The sequence below is a fragment of the Pipistrellus kuhlii genome, unplaced genomic scaffold (genome assembly GCF_014108245.1).
Source record: "Pipistrellus kuhlii isolate mPipKuh1 unplaced genomic scaffold, mPipKuh1.p scaffold_m20_p_4, whole genome shotgun sequence".
Taxonomy (NCBI): domain Eukaryota; kingdom Metazoa; phylum Chordata; class Mammalia; order Chiroptera; family Vespertilionidae; genus Pipistrellus; species Pipistrellus kuhlii.
The window spans coordinates 19,285,174-19,297,864 of record NW_023425540.1 but is presented as its reverse complement, the minus strand read 5'-3'; positions in this window follow the sequence as shown (position 1 = coordinate 19,297,864).

Sequence of the window (12,691 nt, the reverse complement as noted above, 5' to 3'; positions counted from 1 at the left end):
CACAGAGAGCAGGAGGGAGGCTTGGGTTTCTCTGGAAATGGAGGAAGCAAAGCTTTCTGCACACCCTGGCCGGCCTAAGCCTCCACTCAGTGCTACAAAGTTCCAATGATAGAAGATAAATAAATCCCAACAACAATGGTGGCAGCCAGGGACCTGAAGAGAGCAGGAGGCTAGGGCTGTCCCAGAGGATGAAGGAAGCCAAGGTTCTGCATCCCTGGCCAGCCTAGGCCTCCACACCAGGCTACAAAGTTTCAGTTATAGAAGATATATAAATCCCAACAGAAATGGCTTCTGTCCTGGAGTGAGCAGAAAAGGCTTGGCTCTGCTCCAGGCTACAAAGTTTCAATTGTAGAAGATAAATAAATCCCAGATATCAGGGCCTCCACTTGGGTTGTTGGAGGGCATGGCCAGCCTGCAAACCCCCACAGTCCCCTCTCCCAGGCTGTCCCACGCCCCAAGGGAACCATCACCATGTTCTGGGACACCTTTCAGGACAAAGCAGCTGACCCCCACCCATGCACCAGGCTTCTGTTCTATCTAATAAGAGAGTAATATGCCAATTGACCATCACTCCATCACACAAGATGGCTGCCCCCTATGTGGACACAAGATGGGCAGCAGGGGAGGGCTGTTGGGAGGGACCAGGTCTGCAAGGGATTGTGGGCAATCAGGCCAGCAGGGAAGGGCAGTTTGGGAGGGACCAGGCTTGCAGGGGAGAGCAGTTTGGGGCAAACAGCTGGCAGGGGAGCAGTTAGGCATCAATCAGGCTGGCAGGGGAGTGGTTAGAAGGTGATCAGGCTATTAGGCAGAAGCAGTTAGGGGCAATCAGGTAGGCAGGCAAGTGAGAAGTTGGGAGCAGACAGTCCTGGATTATGAGAGGGATGTCTCAGATTGGAGAGGTGCAGGCTGGGCTAAGGGACACAACCCCCATGTATGAATTTTGTACACTGGGCCTCTATTGTTATAAGAAAACATGATTTGCAAAAGCAAGTACTGAATTTTTATTTTAGACAATGACTTCCTCACCAATAGGAATACCTATTGGAAAGCAACCATATCTGTTTTTATTTACTACCATATAGTAGTTACTAAACAATGTTAATGTCACACAGTATGTATTTAATAAGTATATAATAAAGAGATAAATAAAATATTTTCTTTGAAAATATCTATTAATATTTTAGTTTAGGACTTGTTTTTTACCTATAATTCAGTATTACATTATATATCTTGTTTTCAGCCAAGCTTAAACTTCATTAAAAGGATTCTCATTATAAGAAGCTAATAATGAATGCATATCCTTCAGTAAAAAGAGTATTATTGCATATTACTCTATGAATAATGTATATGATCATTCACATCTACTGGTCATAGTTTGTATAATCATATAAAATTCTGATTATGTAATCTTAATTTCTACATTTAATACTGATGACTTTATGCAAGTATTTGTAATGGAAAATACATTTAGCTAAAATATATATATTATATGTATGAGTTTCTCATAGCTCTGATGTAGACACTGATTTAAATACAAGGTAAAATACTGATATTTTTTAGTACATTTACTTCTCTCACTGAGAATCAATTTGTTTTATATTTTATAATGTCAAAATTTCTGCATAAATTATGAGCACATTTATTTCTGTAAACTGCAGCCTATTTTTGTAGTCAATTGTAGTATTAATATTCAGGTTTCATGATAGTCTGCCGATATTTCTCATTCTAATCAGAATTTGTTATTATTCATTGTTAATATCCGCTTAACAAATCACATGGGGGGAAAATGTTCTTTAGTACAATGAGAGTGCAATCTGATATAGAGATTTTGTTCTTGTAGTATCCAAGAGGCATACTGATTTAAATAATTAGAAATAAGAACATTATAAAGAAGAGAGTTTTCTTTTTGCTTAGAAAACATTATATTTCTGGAATAAAATATTTATTAACATGGACCTATATGAGAAATACAAGTCTATAAGTAATATATGTAGATTCTTTTCTTTAAAAAATAATCTCAATAAATTATTTCTTTTCTTAGTAATTGGAATTTTTTTAGCACATCAAGATTCAATTTATGGTTGAAATTTACACTATGAAATTATTAATACTTACACTTTTGTATTATCATGGAGGTTCAAGGAGCCCCAAATAGTTATCTGGAAATTAATACAATATATATTCTGTGGATTATAAAATTATTGTATTTATTGGTAAATTTCGACCACAAGAAAGCAGTACAAACAATTAATGATGAAAATTCTCAAGCCAAATTCCCTGTAATAGTCTCTGAATATCCAAGCAAATATCTTAGTGATTTAATTAACGACAACAGGATTTTAAGTAAATTCCTCAACTAATTGGTCATGTCTAATATCAGCCATTATATGCTTTGAATTTGTTTCCATAGTAACATATTTAAATTCATGGTAAATAAAGACTATATTAATATTTATATTACTGATGAATAAGGGCCAGATATATTAAGATATTAAATAGTTCATGGATGAATATTTGATATGGTTTTCAAAACTAGTTTCTTATATGTATGTTATGGAGAGAGAGAGATTTGTTGTTTTACTGAGCTATGAACTCATTGGCTGCTCCTTGCCTGCGTACTGACTGAGGATCAGATCCACAACCTCGTCGTATTGGGATGATGCTTCAACCAATTGAGGCACCCAATTAGGACCTAATTTTCTTATATTTTGTTTTAATAACATATCTTCCTCGATGTACAACCACAAGTTGTGGCTGCCATAATATTCACTACTGTAACACCCCAGTCCAACTCTCTGGCTCTGACCTTGCATAAGAATTATAGTTTCATAGCTCCCAAACGATTTTTATAGAATGTTTCTACTTGCCTGCTTTGCCCTTTCCTGAAAATACATGGTTTAAAAGTTGACATCATATTTTTCCCCTCTCTCTCAGCATTCCTATCTCCTAATAAATAAGGTTAGAAAGGTTAAGTTTTCCTTCAGGGCAAATCCAAGCAATTATAGATGCTTTAAAAGTGTAACCTTTCCTATGATCTGCATTGAAATATTTTGTGTGAGTCTAGACTAGTTCTTCATAAAAAATGTATCCAATGAAAAAGAATAATACTTTAATTCTCAAAGTTTCACAGAGTTTAATAATAACTACATTTTATTGATGTAAGAACTGAGGTTTAGAGAATTTTGCCAGATTGCTTCAAATTGCACTGCTGGTGGTACTGGAAGAGGGAAAAAAGAAACAGATTTTTATGGAGGAAAAGGGGCATCTGTGTGAAAGACAGTACACAGTTGACGAGTAGAGGAAAAGACAGTGAAGTATTGCATAAAGCTATACTATAGTAATGCTATCATTTATTAATGCTATGAAATGTCAATAGTATTCAATACTTAAGAATATAGGGCATTTTTATTTAAAAAAAAAAACTAAAGAAATGGCCAATTTGAATTCACTGTGATTTTCTTTGATTTAGTTAAAACAATTTTATTCATTATATAATTTTTAAATAAATTTTATGATTTTAGCAGGTTCTTTAACATGTTCTTTCTACATCAACTCATAATTTTTTGTCATTTCTATACTTTGACATCATCACAGTCAAGGAAAATTTTCTGCTGTTTAATATGGTAACCAGTAGGGAATTGTGACTATTAAACTTTGACTATTGATACACAAGAATGATTTTTTTTAATCTTCATCAGAGGATATTTTTCCATTGATTTTTAAAGACAGTGGAAGAGAGAGAGACAAAGAAAAACACCAATGTGAGAGAGATACATATCAATTGGTTACCTCCTGCATGCCCCAACCAAAGCCATGAGCCTGCAACCGAGGTACATGATCTTAACCAGAATCAAACCTGGAACCCTTCAGGCAGCAAAATCTCAGTCACATTATGAAGCAATATCTTCACCAATATAGCTCCTAGACTCTAGAGCAATGGAAACTAAAGAGAAAATAAACAAATGGGACTACATCTAAATAAAAAGCATTGCCTTTCTTATTGTAAATGATCTTGTAAGTAGAATCTGCATCTCTCCATGTTACTAGAATAGCCCTTTTGCTACGCAAATTCTGTTCTCCCTACACGTTTGGGGGGCAGCTCTTCCAAGATTCACTTGGATCTCTCTTCACAGGGTCAAATCTAGGTAAGAAGGTTAATGGAAAGAACTACAGGCCTCATCCTGCAGTTTGTCTTTGTGGCCACACCTGGTACCCATCTTTCCACTCCTGGGCTATCTGTTCTAAATTCACATCACCCTCAACTATGACAGTTCTTAGTGGCTTTTCTGGTGGTGTGACCCAAACCCTCATGCCTAAGAAGTCTGAGCCTCTAGCAGTCATGATCTTTTCAGACTAGGCTTGCTGCACCTGACCATTCACAATCAAAATTTAATAAATGAGTAACAAAAAAGTCCTAGATGGTTTTCAGAGTTCTACACTTTTCCTTCCTTGTCCTTATTGTAAAACAGCAGCTCGAATTGTTCTGCTAATCAGAGTCAATTAACCTTGCCACAATAGTGACACTGTTTTACAGCTGCTGGTCCCTTGACACAGAAGTACAAAGTGCACAGTAGAGAGAATAGGGAACTCGAGGTACTTGACAGCTGGTCAATGAATTAAGCATGGCCACAGAGGCAACAACATACAACAAGCTTTACTGGACAGTGTTTAGACAAGGTTGCAGGAGACAAAAATTATCTCATAGCATGAAAACAGCCAGAAAATGATGTCATGGGGGCCAACATCCAGGACAAGCAGAGGGCAAGGGGACTCCCAGGATAGAAGAGAATCCGAGAAAGGGCTTACATGTCTAGGTTATATCACAGTAGCAAGGGTGGAGTGTGGGTCAGAGAGCTCCCAGGGGTAATTTTGGCTTAGAGTCTTACAAACAAAAGGCCCTGTCATTGACCAGTAGATGCAGGGTGTAGTTTAGTGGGACAGCCAAAGCAGATGGGCTCACAGTGACTAAACACCTTCAGGCTTGGGCTTTTTTTTTTTTTTTAATTAAGTAGGTAAAAATATGAGTTTGGTTCTGGTGTTTTTTTGAGCTACAGGTTCTCAATTGGCTGTGCAGAAATAAACAACGGAGGGGCCAATATACAGGTACCATCAATGGCTCATTTGTATAACAGATGGCTATAACTTATCCTATCTAATAAAGAGGGAATATGCTAATTGACCCTCACGCCATCTCAAAGATGGCAGTGCCAAGAAGGAGGGAATATGCTAATTGATGCCATGCCCTCAAAGATGGTGGTGCCTACAGCCACAAGATGGCGGTGCCCAGTCCCCTTAGCCCCCCACCCACCCAGGCTGGCTTGAGGTGCAGGCAAGCCTCGGATGGTGTCTGCCCAGCTGCCCAGAGCCTCCTGTGGCTCAGGTAACCAGGGCCAGCTGAGGCTTGCAATGGCAGCAGCAGAGGTGTGGTGGGGCATTGCCATCTTCTGATCATCAAGTCGCCTCCCACCCCTGAGGGTTCCCAGAGTGTGAGAGGAGGCAGGCCAGGCTGAGGAACGCCCCCCGCTCCTAACCTCCCCCCAACCCTGTCCAGTGCATGAATTTTCATGCACTGGGCATCAGATAGGACTCTTGTTGTGTCCCTTGGTGAGAGTTCACCCTCTTTGTGACCCAGACCTTTAAGCCTACAGAACTTACAGTTGTGGCAACAGATCTTTAAGAGTGTTGATAAATGGGGCCTCTTGTATCAATCACTTTATTCTCAGCCTCAGGTATTCTTTCAGTTGAGAGCACTGATTGGGTGAGTATACCACATCCTAGAGAAGTACATCCCATCCTCTCAGAGCACTGTCCCATGTAGGTGCCATGACAGGTCCTTTGATAAGACATCCTGGCACCCATGTCAGTCCACATACTTCTGGACAGTGTGGCATCCGCATTGCTGTGAAATATGTCTGCTGGTTAAAAGCTGTATTGTGTGGAAACTCATTTCTATAAATCAGTCATTCTGCACACCTCTGGATGGTGGTGCTAGCTGAGGTTAAGCACGCGGGAAAGACAAATTTACTCCTGGAATATAGTATGTCTATTCTTATCAGAATGAAACTCTGGCACATGTAGGATCGAAGGAAATCAATACAACTGTCTTGAAACCATGTGGCCAAATTGGTCTCCCTTAGGAATATTGGTAAACTAGCCGCCTGGCATTAGTCTTTTGCTGGTAAATTTGTCACATAGCTGTATATATAAATCATCCACCATTAACTTTTAGAGAATATGTTGGTTAAATTATGTATACATCTTTATAAAGGTTTATGAGATCTTTGCTTACATATTTTATTGTTTAAATGTTTTTAGTGGTAACATATATTAGTCACTTGCTTACTGCATTAAATTATATAACATATTTTATATATGTGCTATCTACTTCTATGAAATCTTGACTATATTATTTATTTTGTCAGTGTGAATTTTTTTGCTTGAAGTTCAATTTTAAGAAATTAACAATATATTCTTTCAAATATATTGTATATATATATATATATATGCATTATGTGTCTGTATATGTATAGTAGATATTATACTCAAATTAACTCACTTTGATTATTCTATCATCTGAATTATAACATAATTAAATTATGTTCTGTCATTTCTTACTATCTTAATATGTCATCTGCCTAATTTTAAATAACAAATTTTAAATAACAAGTTTTATTCAATTAGAGAATTACATAGTCAGTTTTGGTTCATAAAAATAAAATGGATTTTAGAATTTTGAAAAATAAATTCCCAGTACTACCTATTATGGTTTGCTTTTTCAAAAAAATTTTATTGGAGGTGGTTAGAACATTTAGAGACGTTTTATCTAAGACACTAAATATATCATATCAATATTGCTCAATAAGCCTAATGCATTATTATACTTTTTTTGTTCACAAAGTCTTTTAGTTTTTACACGAGTATTTATTTCCCCCCCCCCCCCCAAATCACCATCATATATCTATAACAGAGGGACATATAAGAATAGAAATAACAGCCGAAACCGGTTTGGCTCAGTGGATAGAATGTTGGCCTGCAGACTGAAAAGTCCCAGGTTCAATTCCGGTCAAGGGCATGTACATTGGTTGAGGGCACATCCCCGGTAGGGGGTGTGCAGGAGGAAGCTTGTCGATGTTTCTAGCTCTCTATCCCTCTTCCTTCCTCTCTGTGAAAAATCAATAAAATATGTGGGGGGGTTTTTTGTTTTGTTTTTTTAAAGAATAGAAATAACAGAACAAAGATGTTAGGCTGGAAAGCATATATTTTAGTGTAGTATGCAGTGTGTTAAACATAAAAATTGTAATATGGAACTATGTTCAATAATTTATTAGGACATAAAGTGGGAAACACTTAATTCTCCTCGAACAGTAGGAGTTAAAGGGATGACATCTGACCAATGTGTTGTGGGTTGAATGTGTTTTCTTCAAGGAGATTGAGTTTGAAAGTGGAATGGTCTGAAAGGGAGAGAGTAAAATGAAATGCCAGCAGCTCACTTTGGGGTATTTGTCTAAATAAAATGGAATATTATTAGGCCTTAAAATTAATGAAATCTTGGTATTTGTGACAAAATGGATGGACTTTGAATACATTTTGCCCAGGTCAGTAAGTCAAACAGAAAAGACAGATGCCTTAGGATCTTTTTTACATGTGAAAACTAAAAACAAACTTACAAACAAACAAAACTACCAAGCTCATAAATACAAAGAACAGATTGGTGATTGTCTGAGATGGGGGTGGATGGTGGGAGAAATGGATCATTTTTTTAATTGTAAAAAAAAAAAAAAAATTAAATAAAAGGAGAGGCAAAGAAGCAAAAATGAAGAAGCAATTCGTAGGCAAGAATGAAACGAAAATAAATTAATGAATTCAATTAAATAATATAAAACGAATGGAAAACTTTCTGGGCAGAGGGATCAACATATGGAGGTGGGAAATAAACTGAAATATTAAGCAACCTGAAAATAAGAACAAATGCTTAGATTCAGGCCTATGTGTAGGAGATGAGATGCTTGGCCATATGGAGTCACGTAAGCCATCTGTACAGAAAAGGGATAGAGTCACCCCTTCCCTACTTGAGGTTAATTTAATTGAGACACCAATTTTTCTCTTAGACAATAACAAATTCTGTGTTATGATCCTTCTGATAAGGAAAGCATAAAAAGTGAGCTCCATATTTATCTCAGCTTTTCCCCTAGTGTGTTTGCCAAAGGTACCTGGGAAAATGGAATACAAGCAGAGGTGGCTATATTGTTGCATGGATACTAGTAAAAAAGGAGAAACTAAGTCAGCAAGAGCAACTTAATTTGGGAGACAGGTTATGAGAAATGTAGAAACTACACACAAGGATACCTAAAAATGTCTATTAAAATAGTCCTGGTACCCTTGGCTCTATTTATTCAAGGAAAAACTTTGAGCAACTTAGTAGAGAACAGAATATGAGAGACTGAGAGCCAAATAGGCATGCCAGAGGTTTTCAGAGTTGAAATCCATCGGTGTATAATCTAAGCCAGAATAGAAGTAACTAAATGAAGATTCTAGGTATTCAGTTGAGACCCTCTCGCTCTGCAGATGCCCTGTGAGCTCCTGCATCCCAGGTGTGGACGGCCAGGGAGGGACCACGGGAAGTTAGTGGATGTGTCTGGCCCATCTCACCCAGTCCTGCCCCACCAGCCACCTTCTAATTAATGTTCTTTCAATGTGCACAAACCCGTGTACTGGACCACTAATTAATTATATATAAATCCTGAAGTACCCAGATAGAATCAGGCTCTATTATAGAGATATGCACTATATAAAGCTCAAACCTAACACTGATGACATGAATACCGTGCTTTTCATTACTGCACTTTTCTCCCCTATAAGCCAACCTAAGGGCTCTTTTGCTGCACATTGGAGAAGTTTGGGAAATACCATTTGTATTTTCTCTGTTGGCTTTCTCTATAACAATGATGGCAGATTCTTTCCAAATCATCTTGCCCTTGTCACTTTGTGCATAATTAAGTTTCATTCCAAGAGCAGGTTCAGTAAATGTTAGCTCACAGTGATAGTCTGGAATCCCAAAGTGAAAAACCCAATCAGACATCTAAGACTTCAGCTGTGAGTAAACTGATGCAAAACCAAACATTAGCCTTGGCCCAGGTGTCAAATTGGGAGAAAAGTCAGCATCAGGTAGGAAGGTAGAAGTAAGCCAGAAGCATTCTTAAAGTACAACTGGGTCTTGTGCCTGTAGGTGAACTTGTGTTTGTTTAAGAGCAAAAATTCCCAATTTGATGTTAGTTACTTAACACCTGGTTCTTTATAGCAATGCCATTGCCCCAGCTGATCATCACAAAGACCCTAGGATCATTTTCTCCTCTGTTGTGTGAGAATTGAGACTGTGAGGCATGGAACCTCTTGCTCAGTTGGCACAATTAGCACATGGGAAATTTGGGATTACTAAATTATCAACCCATTCTCTCAAAAAGCAGACTATAAGAAGAAAATCAGAGAAATATGCTCAGAACATATAATGTTTTCATGTATAGCACACTAAAAATAATGCAAGTGTCAGAGTAAAACATAGCTGGGTTCACTCATTTGCACTAGCTACTAGCTCTGTGATTTGGCTTTAGGGTTTGACCATTTTGAGCCTACATTTCTTCATTTGTAGGGTGAGAAAATTCATGCATGTGCCTTTCTATATTATTGTGGAGATCCAATGAGGAGAATTTAGGAGGTAAATAGTGCAATAACTTACGGTTGGTTTTCAACTGTGGTAGCTTTTATTGTTAAAAATGACACCAATTAAACTTAACACCAGCAAAACACAACTATAGTCTAGTTCTTCTGTACGCATTTTTCTTTGAAGAGCTGAAATTAATATGTGGGTATTAAGATATTAATCTTCATACACAAGAGCCAAAGCTGAGAAACCAAGTCTTGACTGATATTATATTTCTTTTTAAGGTGTGTTTGTAAAATTGTTAACCTCGCTTTGCCTGTTAAATTACTTTGCTGTATAAATAAAGTTAGCCATATTTACATTTAATAAGGAGATAGTTCTTTCTTTTGGTAAAAAACAAACAAAACAAAACAAAAAAAAGTAAACCATAAAATAAAAACTTCGAAATCATAAACATTAATCAGTTGGCTAATTAAAAAAAAATTAGAGAACCTGCTTTATGAGCCCTATTATTGTCAGGCATATAATAATGTGTGTGCTGGTAATACAACTGTGTGCAGATAAGAAGAGAGTTCAGCCTCTGAGGAGCTCAAGGTCTGATGGAGGGAGGGAGACAGAATGCCAACAACAAACAAAAGAGACAGAGAGAGATGTGAGCCCATGAGCCATACCTGAAGAGGAGTGGTTCGCCAGGGACACCCTCTCAAAGGAGGTGGCATTTACACTGTGTAAAAGGGTTTTAAAAATATATAGAGAGAACACAAAGACTTTTCTGGCAGAAAGGACAGTACAGGCAAAGTATGCAAACTAAACAGAAAGCAACACATTAAAGAAATATAAAAACTTCTGCTGGCCAGCGTGTCTCAGTGATTGACCTTTCACCTATGAACCAAGAGGTCTCTGGTTCAATTCCTGGTCAGGGCATGTGCCCTGGTTTCTGGCTCAGTCCCCAGTAGGGGGTATGCAAGAAGCAGTCAATGGCTGTTTCTGTCTCATCAATGTTTCTATCTCTCTGCCCTTCTTTCCTTTCTCTCTCTCTTAAAAAAAATAATTATAAAAACATTAAACACAAACACACATACACACACACACACACACACACACAAACAAAAAACAATAGTGCTCTATTGACCTTGAATACTACCTAATGGGATTGGAAGACCTGGAAACTGAAGTCTCCAAGATCTGTAGATCTCACATGTTAGACCCTCTCCTGAATGCAACCAGGGACTGAATATGTAGGCCTGTTATTCTTAGGTCAATTCTGTAGCCTGTGGTTGTGATGGGATTTTCTCCTCACTGCAGTAAAGAGGGCAGAAATCTGGGATTTACCCTAGATTTGTGGTCCGCAAACTGCGGCCCACAAGCCACATGCGGCTCTTTGGCCCCTTGAGTGTGGCTCTTCCACACAATACAAGGGCCTAGGCAAGTTTATTTTGAAGAAGTGTCATTAGAAGAAGTTTTAATATTTGGTTTCTCAAAAGAAATTTTAATCATTGTACTGTTGATATTTGGTTCTGTTGACTAATGAGTTTGCTGACCTAGATCAACTGGGTCAGAATTTCAAGTTGAGCAGCTTATGTTCAGCTGATTGCCAAATGTGAATTCGGCCAAGAACCACTGAGCTAGTTTCACTCCAACCAGGGTTCAATGCTAACAGACAGTATACTAATATAAGAGTCAAAAATCTTTCCTTTTAGTGGGTTTAGAAAGAAAACTTCCCAAGGTCACCTTTCTGCAGGGTATAAATTATCCTTTAGGTGTCTTAAGAGAAGAAACTCAGACTTTCTACTCGTTTGAGTGCTTCTAGCAAATTCCGTGTGTGTCAAGGTATTCTTTCAAAGTGCTTTTATTTAGGGAGATTATGTCAAAGTCACCATTTAACTCAGAGTGCTCAATCTTTTCTTGTCTGTGCACTTAATATACATATATATATAACATATGGATATACATATGTATAATATATATGTGTCTTTTTGTATCATATTAATTATAATTTTTGCATAAATAATGCAAACGGTAATTAATTTATTACAATTACAATATAATACAATATGTTGATAAGTCTATTGTAAAATACAATATAAAAATTGCAAAGCTTAAAGGAATATAAACCAAACAGTATTTTAAAATTTTAAAAATTATAAAAATAAAGGACCAATAAGTAAATTAGGTTGTAATCCTTAAAGGATATGGGAAAATATTAAAATAGACATCATTAGCTGAAAGCTATGTACGTCATTTATATTAAAGTCACTGATTGAAATTCCTTATGAATCACCTATAAGAAATTGCTTTTAAGTAAATCAAACTATGACACGCACATAGACATAAATATCAACTTACTTTTTGGAAAACATTTTTCTTCTTTCAATTCGCTATAATTTCTGCTATTTTCATGAGCAGGCTCCTCTTTTGAAGCTTCGAAATACTGGTTATTACAAAGCTCTTTAATTTAAGGGTCAATGTTTTTAAATTTTAAATTGTTGATACCAAACTTTTAAATATAAATATAAAAGTTCCCCCCTCTCTCTCTTTGTCTTAATATCTGTCTCTCTATCTCATGAATGCCATTTTTATTTAAGTATTCTATTAATTAATAGACTAATACCAAACCTAGAACCCATATAACTGCAAACTAGATGCCAATATTTAATTTTATTCCTTTATGATAATTAAATAAAACACATTCAAAGGGAGAAGATAACAGGAAAGGATAAGACAGTAAGTAAATTTCAGGAGCTTGAGAGTGGATAGGCAGTGTTTTACCAAGAAAAATAAATCCTAAATTACCAATTTGTAAGCTGATGAAACTTAAAAAACAACAACAACATACACAAAATGTCAATTAAATTAAATAAAAAAGGATGATAACAGCCTTTAAATTAATATGTTTATCAATTAACTTGCAGAAATGTCAACAATATATTGTTAAGTATAAAAGCAAGATACAGAGAAATTAATGTTATATGCTATTTATTTTTAATTAAAACACTAAGGGCATATATAAAAATAGGTAGGTATATTATAGAT